The following is a 12976-nucleotide window of genomic DNA, read 5'->3' on the forward strand; positions in this document are numbered from 1 at the left end:
TTTCCAATACGCAGGCATACCTACAGTTCAGTGGCGGATCCAGAAGTTACAGTTGGGAGGGGCGAATTTCAGTCTGTTACCTGACCTCACAGAGAAGCTTTTCTAACCTACACTTGCACTGTTTAAATATATTGTACTGTAAAAAGGAAACAAGCTGACTTCCATGTTCTAGATTAGAGTATTGTTTCACAAAAATACGTGCCCTAGCCTGGAATTGATGGTTATTCCTTTCTGAAATCAAAAAGACGTGAGTAAAAACTAGATTAGGTCTATACCAATTTTGTTTGCATGGTCAATCAAGGGGATAGAGCTATTCTCTCAAGGGCTCTCGGGTTCGATCCTATTTTGAGGCACATTGCAGCGTTGTTAGGATCCAAATCTAAACTGTAGGTTCAGTTGCGATTGATATACCTGTGGATAAAATTGATTTAATTCAAACTTTGAAAAATGCTCTCGACATTTAACGTGGTGATGAAAGAACATTTGAGCCTTCATGTATCCAAAAACCTGCCAGTTGGAAGTCCTCATGAGTTGTCCTTAGGCAGACACACGTGTCATAAGATAAAGTTGGAATACCAGGTCACGGCAGGTTGAAAGATAACAAAAACAGGATGGAAATGAATAAATTGCTGCCACAGAAACAGTGGTACATTAACCCGTATTATTACCTAACAAGGTCAAGGCAGCTAAAACAACATAGCATCTCTGCCAAAAAGTGGGATTTAGATTTGGTAAAGAAAGTAACAGAGCATGTTTTTTTGGCACTAAGAACTGCAGAAATTGGCACGCAAAAACATTAAGACACTTGCAAAATACAGTAGTAGTAATAATAATAAATGTAAAGTTCTCCGTGCTTATATCACCATGCCATGAAAGCACATTTAGGGGATGTGGGGGGTTGGGCCCCCCAAACATTATCGGTCTCGTCCATTGGGGGTGGTGATCAGCACCATGCTCCGGCTCCGGTACATTGATTTGAGGCTGGGTGAGCCCGGAGCTGCTTTATGTGGGGACCAGGGCGGAAAATTTCGACTTTAGATCACCCACCCACCTCAGGTCTCCCGCGTGGCAGTTAGATGCCCTACTGACTAGGCCACTGTGGCTCTTACAGCAATAATAATAATAATAATTAAAATTTGCTCATTCCATATTTATTTATTTATTTTACTTCGCTCTTGGGCCACTTCTGGCTAAATTGCGAAGATGGGGATGAGTGATGATATGATGAAATTGATAAATAGACATTCTCACATGTTCATGCCCAGGCTGGGATTCGAACCTGGGACCCCTGGTCATTCCAAATTTAATACTTCATCACAATTAATGACCATTCATTGTGTAGCATAATTAGAAGATTGTATACAGAAAATATTTTACTTGTACATTGTCTACAATGCATTAGTTATCAAAACAAAACAATTTTAGTTTCTGAAATATCAAATAAGAGGATAATTACAGACACACATTTCCTCTCCAAAGCTTAAGTCGACTTTATGTTCAGACTGGACTAGGCCTACAGCTTAATGTAGAATCCAATGATGTCGGAAGGGAGGGAGGGAGAGAAGAAGCTGCATCCCCACATATCATTATGGAGCGGGTTTACCTCCTCCCATTCAAGACCTGGAACATCCTAAAACTCATGAGTCCCTTGCTTGGGAAATTCTTGGCTTTTTTTTTTTTTTTTTTTTCAATATTTCTCATATCAATGAACCCACATTAGTACATATTTTACAAATTTTCTTGGTTTACATTTTTTATTTCCCCCCTCTCATACACAATACAATCTTTTCTGAATTTGAATACAACCTACACCATGATATTCGTAGCTAGACATAAGAACGGGCTAGGTCTGAGCTGATAAAATACCACAGCTACCAATGCTTGAAATGCGGAAAGAATTATACTTGAATATACAAATAACACAAAATAATTTGCTAACAATACTGGTGCAAATATAAATGAAAATTTTGAATATTGTATAACAGCCAGGAAAATATGGATCTAAAAATTTCTGGTAGTATTCTTGTGAACCCCATTAGACACCTAGACTCAAGGAAGTATTGATGGAATCTGAGATTAAACTGATCGTTTCTAATTTCTAATACTGATAACACTGGTATTAGTTCAGCTCCAGAAATAGAATATAAAAACCTTCTAGAAAGCTTTACATTGATTTCTCATAAATTTAGTTTGCAACGATGGCCATTTTTGTTTCAGTACATTTGCCAATAATAACAAAGTATCTTATTTTTTTAAAAAAAAGGAAACATGACCCCTGCTTGTATCTAAGCATATGGAGGTTGGGGCCTGAATGCGGCTACTCTATGTAGTTTGACCCATAGTCAAATCAAGACCTTTCAGTAGTTCAAATATGTTCCATTATATATAACAGTACCCAAGTTATGGAGTCAGATTCGGTATCCTCTAGCCCGCATGGTTAGCACATCGTGCTATGATGCTAGGAGTCCCGGGTTCGAATCCCAGCCTGGGCATGGATGTTTGCGAGTGTCCATTCATCAATTTCATCATATTATCACTCATCCGCATCTTTGCAAATTAGCCAAAAGTGGCACAAAAAGCGAAGTAAAATAAAACAATCAATCAGTATCCTCTCAAAATATTTATTCCTTTATGGCATTAATTTATGCAGAATAGAGCTTTTCAAGAAGTATGACATTTGTATGATACAAGGGAGTGTTTGTACAATTAGATTTCAACCATTTCCTTTTTTTTTAAGAAAAAAGTGCTCCAAATAGGCAAACATTAATTTTAAATGCAAAATAATTGTGTACAGAATCATTTTTATGTAGTGTGATTCTAACAATATACATATTATAGAAATGAAATCTTTTATACTCGGCCAAAAAAGGAAGTTAACTTAAAATAAAATCACTCCCAAAAATCTGCAAACAATATTGGGCAAGATAATTACAAAAACAGTGACTATAGTTTAGTTTTAAAGAAACATCTTTATCCGTGAAAGTGACATATTGTTTCACAGAGGGGACAATCTGAGAGATGTCCCATTTCTATGATGCAATGGAGAGGGAATTCATGTGTAAAAATTAAAGTAAAGAGTACAAGAAAACATAATAAAAATTTAACAGTAACGTTAACTTTTAAAAGTTTCATATTTTCATGAATTGGTTTAAATTCTAACAATCTATTCATACTTCTTCCAATCAACTTAGTGTTCTCTGTAGATATTGCATTTATTTTAACACTAACAGAAGTTTCAATAATTTCCAATGTGGGCTATTCCATGTCAAATCCACAAGGTCCTCAACGTTACATTCTTTTGATTCATTTGAAATTTGGCACACCGAAAGGCTACCTGAGATAGGAAAATATGCAAATTTGCAGATCGATATAGTTTTTGTATTTCTGAAATTACAGTGGTGAAAAATGTGGGAATTTGACCATTTTTTTCAACATTTTATTAACTCTCAATTGGAAATATTTCAGCAATGAGATGCGATTCATATGCCATTGTAATTTCGTGATGGGCTCTTTCAGATAAAATATCAAATGCCTATGCCAGGATAAAAAATAATTGAAGTTTGTGTAAAGAAAATTCTGGTAGCCATTTTCCCAAAATTGGGTATTTTTAAGTTTTTCAAGAAATGATGTTATACCTACACTATTACTTAATAAGTGTACAAAATTTTAAAATGGGATCTGGTGTTATGGTAGATTTAGTTTAGGCTAGATAATGCATTATAACATATTTTGATAGACAAATTACCATAATTAAAAGGTAAAAGCATAACAGAAATGAAACACAATACAGGGTGTACACAAATGACTATCGGAGTTTTAAACTTTTATATGTTCTATGTCATATACATTACAAATATGAACCATATATGAAATGAAAGATTGATTCATTTGGCATTTTAAGTCCACTTTATGCACAGCAAGGTTAAACCGGAACTTGACCTACAGTTTAAAGTGGGATCCGAACCACTATGAGCCTCCAGTGAAATGAAAGAGTAACTCACGAAGTTTTCATAACCTACATTACAAGTGTTCAATGTGGGCACCATTCGTGATACAGCACACATCCAGCCGGTAGTCCATTTCTTGCCACACTAAACTTAGCAAGTCTGGTGTAATCAACTCTACTGCTGCAACAATCCTGAGTCTCAACTCAGGTAGGCTGGCAGGTAGCAGTGGTACATAAACACGATCTTTTACATAGCCCCACAGAAAAAAATCACAGGGGGTTAGAGGTCAGGGGACCTTGGAGGCCACTGGAGAAGATGCAAGTCATCTGCACCATGACGATCTATCCAACGATGGGGGAAAACTTCATTTAACCATTCCCGCACTGCCTTAAGAAACTGAGGGGGAGCGCAGTCTTTTTGCCAAATGATGTGTTGTTTATCCTCCAGTTGCGAAAAAATCCAATTTTGTAGCATGAAATTCCAGTAACAGTTTCTTCCATAAAAAGACATTGACTTTGAGTGAATCCCGTACGTGCTGCAGAGTTTCCCGTGGATTCTGCGACCCCCAGATACAAACATTATGTGTGTTCACTTTTCCACTTAAATGAAAAGTGGATTCATCGCTGAAAATCACACGACTAAGAGACAGGTCAGTCACTTCCAAATCTTCACCGATACACCCGTTGAACTGTAACAACTGAATTAGACCTCGTGAGTTCCAACACACAAAAAGACTTACGCTCGGGAGTCACCATCTTTACGAATAGCTCCGCCAAGCGGCAGTGTTAGGAAACAAATTTTGCACATGCGTTCAATCGAAACTTGGTGAGTTACTCTTTCATTTCATTTATGGTTCATATTTGTAATGTGTATAGCATAGAAAATATACAAGTTCGCAGTTCTTACATGCACAATTGAGAATCAAGCTACAGTACATGTTCAATGTGCCACTGCATATGTCACATCCACGTTTTTTACTTTGCCTGTAATTATCACCATCAATTCTTAATTTACTCAGTACTGTATAGTACTGCAATGGCATTCAGTATTCTGGGCCATGCATGTGGAATTTTTTCAGCTTATTTATGGCCTCATTGGTAGTGTACAGTCTGAATGGTGCATCCTATGTTGAAAATCCAAGCACTTTAAATTGCAACTCACATAATTCCAACAGCTTTCCCCTCTTTCCATTTTTAGCTATGTTCACCAATAATGGAGTTGCCTATGGGACTACACTTTTAAGTCACCCTGTATTTCTAAGAACTAGGAATGCAAATATCAGCTTCATCTACGTTAGTTCAAACAATATTGTGTTCTATTTTTGTTATACTTTTACCTTTGAATTGTAGAAATATGTCTATTGAAGTATGTTATCATGCCTGACCTAACCCAAATCTACCATAAATCTGGATCCCATTGGGATCCTATTCTAAAATTTTGCCCATTTATTGAGTAATAGATAAGTTATGGAAAAAAATTGAAAACCCCATTTTTGAGAAAATGGCTACCCATATCAAAATTTTCTGACCATCACCTTCAATTGTTTTTTACACTGATACAGGCATCTATCTCGTGTGAAAGAGCCCTCAAAGCATTTACAATGACGTTTCTATCACTTTTATAGATGTCCTTATTGCCTAAATACTCTGTGTTGCAATTTAAAGTTAATAAGATGATCAAAAAAAATGTGAAAATCGCACATTTGCATGCTTGTAATTTCGGAAATACAAAAGACATGGATCTGCAACCTTACATATTTTCCTATCTCAGGTATCCCTTCAGTTTGCCAAATTTCAAATAAATCAAAATATGTGAGGTTGATTTTACATGGAATGACCCATGTCACTATAGTGAGAAACAATTTTTTTTCCACCCTGTGGACAATCTCTCTCTGGTGGGCATAAGAACTCCGTGGAGCGGATGTCTACAGAGGAGACAAAAACAACACTTGTTACCTGATACCTTCAATTTTGAGGTTGCAAACCCAGCAGATATTATATTACTTTATAAAACCTGTTCTCAGAGTATATGCTGTGATCTTGACACATCATCAAATGAGAATTTTATACCAAAAAAATTACAAACAGTATTGTTTTTTCCCCTCCTTCCAGCACAGTTTGTGAATGATACTACAGTCTGGCGACATTTTTTTTAAAAACTATAACAGATGTCCAAAGAGGACTCTTTAATTTTCCTGGAAAGACTGCATCCTTCGATGGTAAGAGGGGTGGTGCACCATCCCACAGTAATTTTATTTTCTTATTGTGTTGATATTGCTGCGAAAATTTCAAGAATACACAATCTTCCTCTACAATGAACTTCAATATTAGGTGCAGTCAGTTCTTAGGAGCATTGTTAGTGCTAACAATCGACCCTCTGGGGTGGTGCACCACCACCACCACCCCTGTTATTTCCACACATGCGAAACTTTGGCCCAAGTTTCTTTTGTTTTATTGTGATTACATCATGATATGAATGCAATTTTAACACTGTTAGATTTCCATTTAATTCTGTTAACACATACTATGGAGTTCTAGCAATTACTTAAGATTTTGTTCAATATGTGCTTTCGTAGTTAAGTTAGGCACGCCAGGTTTGGTTCTCTTAGCATTAAAATAAAGTACCTATTCATTCTACTAAGGTTCCAATTTACTTCTACATTGATTCCCACTAGTCTACTATCCTTACAGTTCTTTGTCAATGGAAAATACATTGTCTATGGGAAGAAAGCATGTTTGCGTAAGGTAATTTTTAAGTTTTTTTTCTCAACATAAATAACTTTTTCGAAATCCTAACAGTGCTCATTATATTAAGGAAGGTTCAAATTTCATGTGACAATAATTGCCAAAATTCCTAGTCTTCCTGCTAGGAAAATTTGAAAAAATCATAAAACACTCAGAACCGTTACTGAAAATGTTGTTCTCTTCTTATGCAAAATTGCATTCGGTACCAGTTTCATAGATCGGAGACACATTAAAATCGGATATTTTGTGAATGTGTATGGTTCGTACTTACCAATTGTGTATTGCGGAACATAGTTCAAGGTGGCATTATGCTTTTTACACAAAAACAAACACTTTTTCTACTAAAATAACACATTTTTCTAAGTGCTACCGAACACACGTGGTGCGATATCGCTTCTTTTGTTTTCGAATATCAGAGTTTCTAACCTTCTTCACCGAAAAATACCTACTATCGTGTTCGTCACGTGTGCAAATTGTACATTATGCACAAGTAGCTGACGGATAGCCCCATGAATCATTCACAGATAGCCCCACATACCATTCCGAAAAGGTTAGGTTAGGCAAGCATAGTTAAAAAAAGGGGGGGTTGGAAACACTGACAGGGGGTTACATCATCCAAGGTATGGAGCATCCGGTTCACGTAGGAAGGGTAACGGTTCCGATTGTTTTATGATTTCTCCTAGCACAAAGACTAATTATCGTAGAATTTTGGAAATTATTGTCACACGAAATTTGAACCTTCCTTAAAGTAATGAGCACTGTTTGGACTCGAAAAAAGTTATTTATGTTGAAAAAAACAACTTGAGAATTGCCTTACACACTTCTCATGCTCAACATATTCTCCATCGACAAGTGACAGTAAATATCGTAGAAGCGTTGGAATGAATGTAGAAGTAAATCAGAACCTTTGTAGAATGCATTTAGGGACTTCATTTTAATGCTAATGGAACTAAACCTAACCTGCCTAACCACGAAAGCATATATTGAACAAAACCTTAAGTAATCACTAAAACTCCTGGTAACAGTAACAGTTTCATACATCGGAGACACGTTTCTTCATTTTTACAGAAGAAACTTCTTACGGAAATTAGTTTCTCTAAGGTTTCCAACGTTAGTCGAGGTATTTTCTTTCATTGTGGTATCTATTTGACCGGGAAATCATGTCAGTGTTTCCAATACCTTTTTTTTAACTATGCTTGCCTAACCTAACCAAACCTTATCGGAATGATTCGTGGGGATATTCGTCAGCTACCTGTGCATAATGTACAATTTGCACACGTGAAGAAGGTTGGAAACACTGAAATTCGAAAACAAAAGAAGCGATATAATTCGCAAAGTAAGCGATATCGCACCATTACGTGCATTCGGTAGCACTTAGAAAAATGCGTTTTCTTAGTAGAAAAAGTGTTTGTTTTCGTGTAAAAAGCATAATGGCACCTTGAACTATGTTCCACAATACACAATTGGAACGAACCATGCGAAACACAAAATATACGATTTTAATGTGTCTCTGATCTATGAAACTGGCACCGAACTCCGCAGTATGTGTTAACCATGTAAAAATTGCATTCGTAGCATGATGAAATCGCAATAAAACAAAAGGAACTTGGGCCCCGAGCAATTTTATTTTATTTTACTTTCAAAATTTTGAACATTAAATAAATTACAATGAAACCAGCATACATGGTTCTTTTAAAAACCACCTACAACATTTTATTACCTACATCTCTCTTTCATTAGACTCATTTGTGATTTAAAATTGCATTTCATTCGATGAGGATCATTTTAACGAAGTACACACATTTGCAATTTCGTTTAATTTATTTGAAACTAATCTCATGTTTTTTTAAACATAAGTTCTTGTTTTATCGTTTGAATGATGGTAAATCGTAACCTCAGAAGTTTTTACATAATATGTATAAACACTTGTATAAACATACACTAAATATTTTGCTGGTTGGAAATAATCAAATCAAATCGCACGTTTTTGAGCAGAAAACCCAAAATGCTCATGAATGGCTTTCATCCACTCATGGAGTATACATAACATAATGTATTTCCAAATTTAATGTATAGGTTATTTCTTTCATACTGCAAAAAGAAAAACAATTTTAAGTACTTACCATGTCAAATCAAAAGAAAACACATTTGAACTATAGAAAAGCAGAACTATTTGATGTAGAAATATATACATGAGTCGCCAATGCTTTGCGCCAATGGACAAAATATATTTCAATGTTGCCAGTGACAAGCTGAAACTTTCATTTCATCTCATCTTATTTTCAACCAGAATTTTTTTTGGTTAAAACGAGATCGGGACGCGAAATTCTTTAAATCACGACGTTCTAATCGGTAAAGATTTGCTGTTTCCTAACAAAGTCGAGAAAATTTCCTCAACGACCCCTAAATTTTTTCACAAAGACCCAAATGTTGGTTTTTGGCTCTAAATTTACCTTTACACCCTCGTAAATACGAACTTATACGGTATAAATAGTGGAATATCTCTTCAGGAATTTGCTTTTTTGTATTATTATCGCCGTAGCACATTAAGAAGAGAAATTCTGGTCAAAACGTGAGATAAATCTCAACAAATATTTCAAGGCTTGGGAATGGGTGTGTTCCTGAAATCAAAACAAGCACGATACACTAATAATAAATAAATTTAGACTCACTATTCGTCGAAGTTGAGGGCCTCCCTGATGGCGCAGTGCTAGCGTCGTCGCCTTGTAATCAAGGGGTCCCGGGTTCGATACCCGGTGAAGGCACATAGTGGTTCGGATCACACTTTAAGCTGTAGGTCCATTCCCGATTAGCCTTAATGTTCATAAAGTGGACTTAAAACACCAAATCAATCAATCAATCGTCGAAATTGAGGGCTATTTTTCCTTCCGATCATGGACGTCCGCAGGATTTTTTCCAGGCAGGGGCAAGGAAGGTATTTCTTTTCAGAGGGGACAAACAAGGAACATTTTCCGCAATAATAGTGTTCTTCTCTCGAAAAAACTTTGCTTAAATTTGCATTCATCATGTTCGTGCAATAATTTACACATATTATTGTAGCTGAAATGAAATTATGTGTGTGAAATATATAATTTTTGGTTGACTTTAATTTTCCAGGAGGAGGGTACGGCCACCCTTGCCCCCTTCCGGACGGCCATGCTTTCGATCCACCACCTGATCGAATCGAAGTGGGTCGTCATCTCACCTTTCAAATTTTCGCGCGCAGGAACCGATGTTTGTATCATGGAAGTATTTAGAGGTTCTTTGGGGGGTTCAACCCCCTCTTCCCAGAAACTTCTGACATGGTTGGAAGTTCGGAAACCAAAATCGTTAACTCATTTTCAAGAAAATATTCATAGCTTCAAAAAATAGAACAGGGAAAAAAATGCTGAGACGGGCGAGGTGGAATTTTCAAACATTTGGAATTCCTGAAACTTGTGCGAGACAGGTTTTTATTATCGTTATCTCAGCCCACCCCCGACTCCCTCCATTTTCACTTCTGCTGTTCTCTTCCCAGTGTTGTTCCTGGTTCAGACTGAAAATTCCATTAAGATTGTCCTAAAAAAATCCTTTCTGACCGTTAAATTCCCTGTTTGATAAGATATTTTTTTCCCAATTGACAGGAGTTCAAATCTATTCCAGCTTCGTAGCGCCTTACCTTCACCAACCCAGCGGTGTGTACATTTAACGTATATGCAGTCCCATAAAACACGTAGGCCTACTTGTATAGTGCATAGTGACTGTAAACTCATATAATGCTGTTTGGCAAGTACAATTATGAGCATCGGGAGGGGAGGATAGAACTGGTCCATAGACCCCTTGGAATTGGCGTCAACAACAAAATAGCTATTTGAAATTTTTGAGTTTAGCTCAGTTCGTGCACGTTCCAGATTCGACTAGATCAATTGGAGGTCCACACGCTTAGTTTCACATTTCCTCTGTCCGTGAGGGTCTCGGAGACGCGGGGCGATAGTAAGAAGTGCCACTGCCACTACTGCAGTCGGGCTTCACTTACTTGTCTGGATCAGCTATCTCCTCTCGGCGTAGCACACTCAATGGAAGATGATTCCTCCCATCCACTGTACTTGTGTTTCATCCACTACACCACAAGACACAAGGACAACGAAAGTTCTTCTCCTTCCCTCACTTAACACAATTTCACAATCCTCCTCTCGTCAGATCTAAAAACACACTCCTGGAAAACGCACGTTTTTCTCTTCCAACACAATTTTCTTAAAAAAAAGGGGGAGAGATAGCCAATCAGTTCGTCAGTTTTATCGCCCTTTGGCTCCTCTGTCGTCCCTTGGACCAATGGTCACCCGTCTTTCATGGTTCCATTTAACATTTTGCACAAAAAGAAGAAGAAAAAAAAGTCACTTCTTGGAGACCCCTCTTTTCACCACACACACAACTGCCAACTCGTGTCCTTATTTACCTCAAACTGTTCCTGTACAAAATCTATGTTGAAGCTATTGCACTCTATTATTCCATGTATAATAACTCATCACGCCTATGCAATGGATAGAGGATCCGATTATTAATTATTTGAACAAAATTATGACAATGTAAAGTTTAGTTAATTATATGGGGGTTTGGTTATACTGGATTCTGGGGTGTCGCTGGAGTGTAGGAGTTGGGGTAGCCGTACGGCCTCTCTGTCTTCTGGGTCGACAAAGAAAAAAACAAGAAACGGTCGACTAAGAAAAACGAAGAGAAAAAAAATGATGGGCTTGCTAATAATAACAAAATAAAGGTCCTCAGTACACAATAAGGTTATCAACGACAGCCTGCGGGATATTCACCCATTCCTCCAGAAGGGCCATTTCCAACTGTTGCAGAGTTGTAGGCGGTGCTGGCCGAGCAGCAATGCGTCTTCCGAGTGTGTCCCACACATGTTCAATGGGATTCAAGTCTGGGGAGGACGCTGGCCATACCATTCGTTCGATACCCTCATCCCGTAGCATGGCGTCAACCAGATGTGCTCGGTGAGGTCGGGCATTATCGTCCACAAAAATGAAACGATCACCGATATCTGCAGCCATTGGGACAACCTGAGGCCTGAGGATTTCATCCCGGTACCGTAAGGCTGTCAAAATACCGTTCCGGATAATGTGCAGGGGGGTACGTCGACCAACACTGATCCCTGCCTATACCATTAAGCCACCGCCACCATACTGAGACACTTCGCGCACATAATTGCGAGTCCCACGTTCCCTCCAGATGAGAATGCGTCGATTATCTGACTGGAGACTGAAACGCGACTCATCCGAGAAGAGAACTGAACTCCACTCTCCATGTCCCCACTCACGATGTTCCACAGCCCACTGTCTGCGGGCCCTACGGTGTTGGGCATTCAGAGGGAAACACACCATTGGTCTTCTTGCATAAAGACCCCTTTCCCGCAGGCGATTTCGTACAGTTTGGCCCGAGACTCTTCGTCCTGTTGCCAAAACAAGGCCGCGTTGCAAGTCAGTTGCAGTTTGCTGCCTATTCCTGCGAGCCGACAATGCTAAGTACCGGTCTTCCCTAACTGTTGTTGACCGTGGGCGACCTTGCCCAGGCCTCCTTCGTACTGTACCTGTCTGTTGAAATCGTGTCCACAACCTGGAAATGAAACTGCGTGACACACCAAGGGCTGCAGCCACCTCACGTTGTGTTTGCCCTGCTTCCATCCTCCCAATGGCTCTCCATGCGCTAGATTCCCCTAAATCGTGTTGTTCTGCCATCGTTCCTATTCAACACTACTCAACTGAATCCCACCTGCACTTACGGTCTGCCAGCACCAAACAACCGGTGTTCCCAAGTGACCTCGTGATTGCTCCTCATATCACAAATTCTGCCACGTGCCTTATGGTGTCACTAGAGAACTCTTCATGCTGATGATTCATCACAGATGAATTGTACTGGTTGAGGACACACACACTTCATCAACATACATGGCTACTTTTGACTTTCCTACTTTGGTTTTGGGATTTCTTGCTTGCTCCCCTAATTGTTTTGACCAGTGTACAATAGAAATATTATATTCTACAGTGTAAACTAATGAAATTTATAAAATAATTTTATGAGTTGCACTTCGTCCACGCAGAGAGTGGTTGTAGAGTGGGATTCATAAGTATCACCAAGCAAATTGTCCATCACGATGTTAATTCTCTTTATTTTACGCAATGAAAGTAAACATCGAAACAAAACGCGAAATAAGTTGCTAACAAGCTGTGTAAAAATCCAATCATTATAAACACGCCGGATAACAGGGAAAAATTAATTAAAATAGTCCTTGACAGT

The 12976-nt window shown here is 38.3% G+C and overlaps 1 protein-coding gene across 3 annotated transcripts in view; it reads right to left on the reverse strand.

Annotated features, from left to right (window-relative positions):
• LOC145981769 (uncharacterized) overlaps window positions 1-8901 on the reverse strand; it is an 86491-nt gene extending 77590 nt beyond the window's left edge. For all 3 annotated transcript variants that reach the window (XR_014440986.1, XR_014440985.1, XM_083115184.1), the window contains exon 1: window positions 8815-8901. The gene's annotated coding sequence lies outside the window, so the exon portion shown is untranslated. The remainder of the gene's footprint in view (window positions 1-8814) is intronic.
• Between the last annotated feature and the right edge of the window lie 4075 nt (window positions 8902-12976).

The sequence above is a fragment of the Lepisma saccharinum genome, chromosome 30 (genome assembly GCF_977018435.1).
Source record: "Lepisma saccharinum chromosome 30, izLepSacc3.1, whole genome shotgun sequence".
NCBI classification, from domain to species: Eukaryota; Metazoa; Arthropoda; class Insecta; order Zygentoma; family Lepismatidae; genus Lepisma; species Lepisma saccharinum.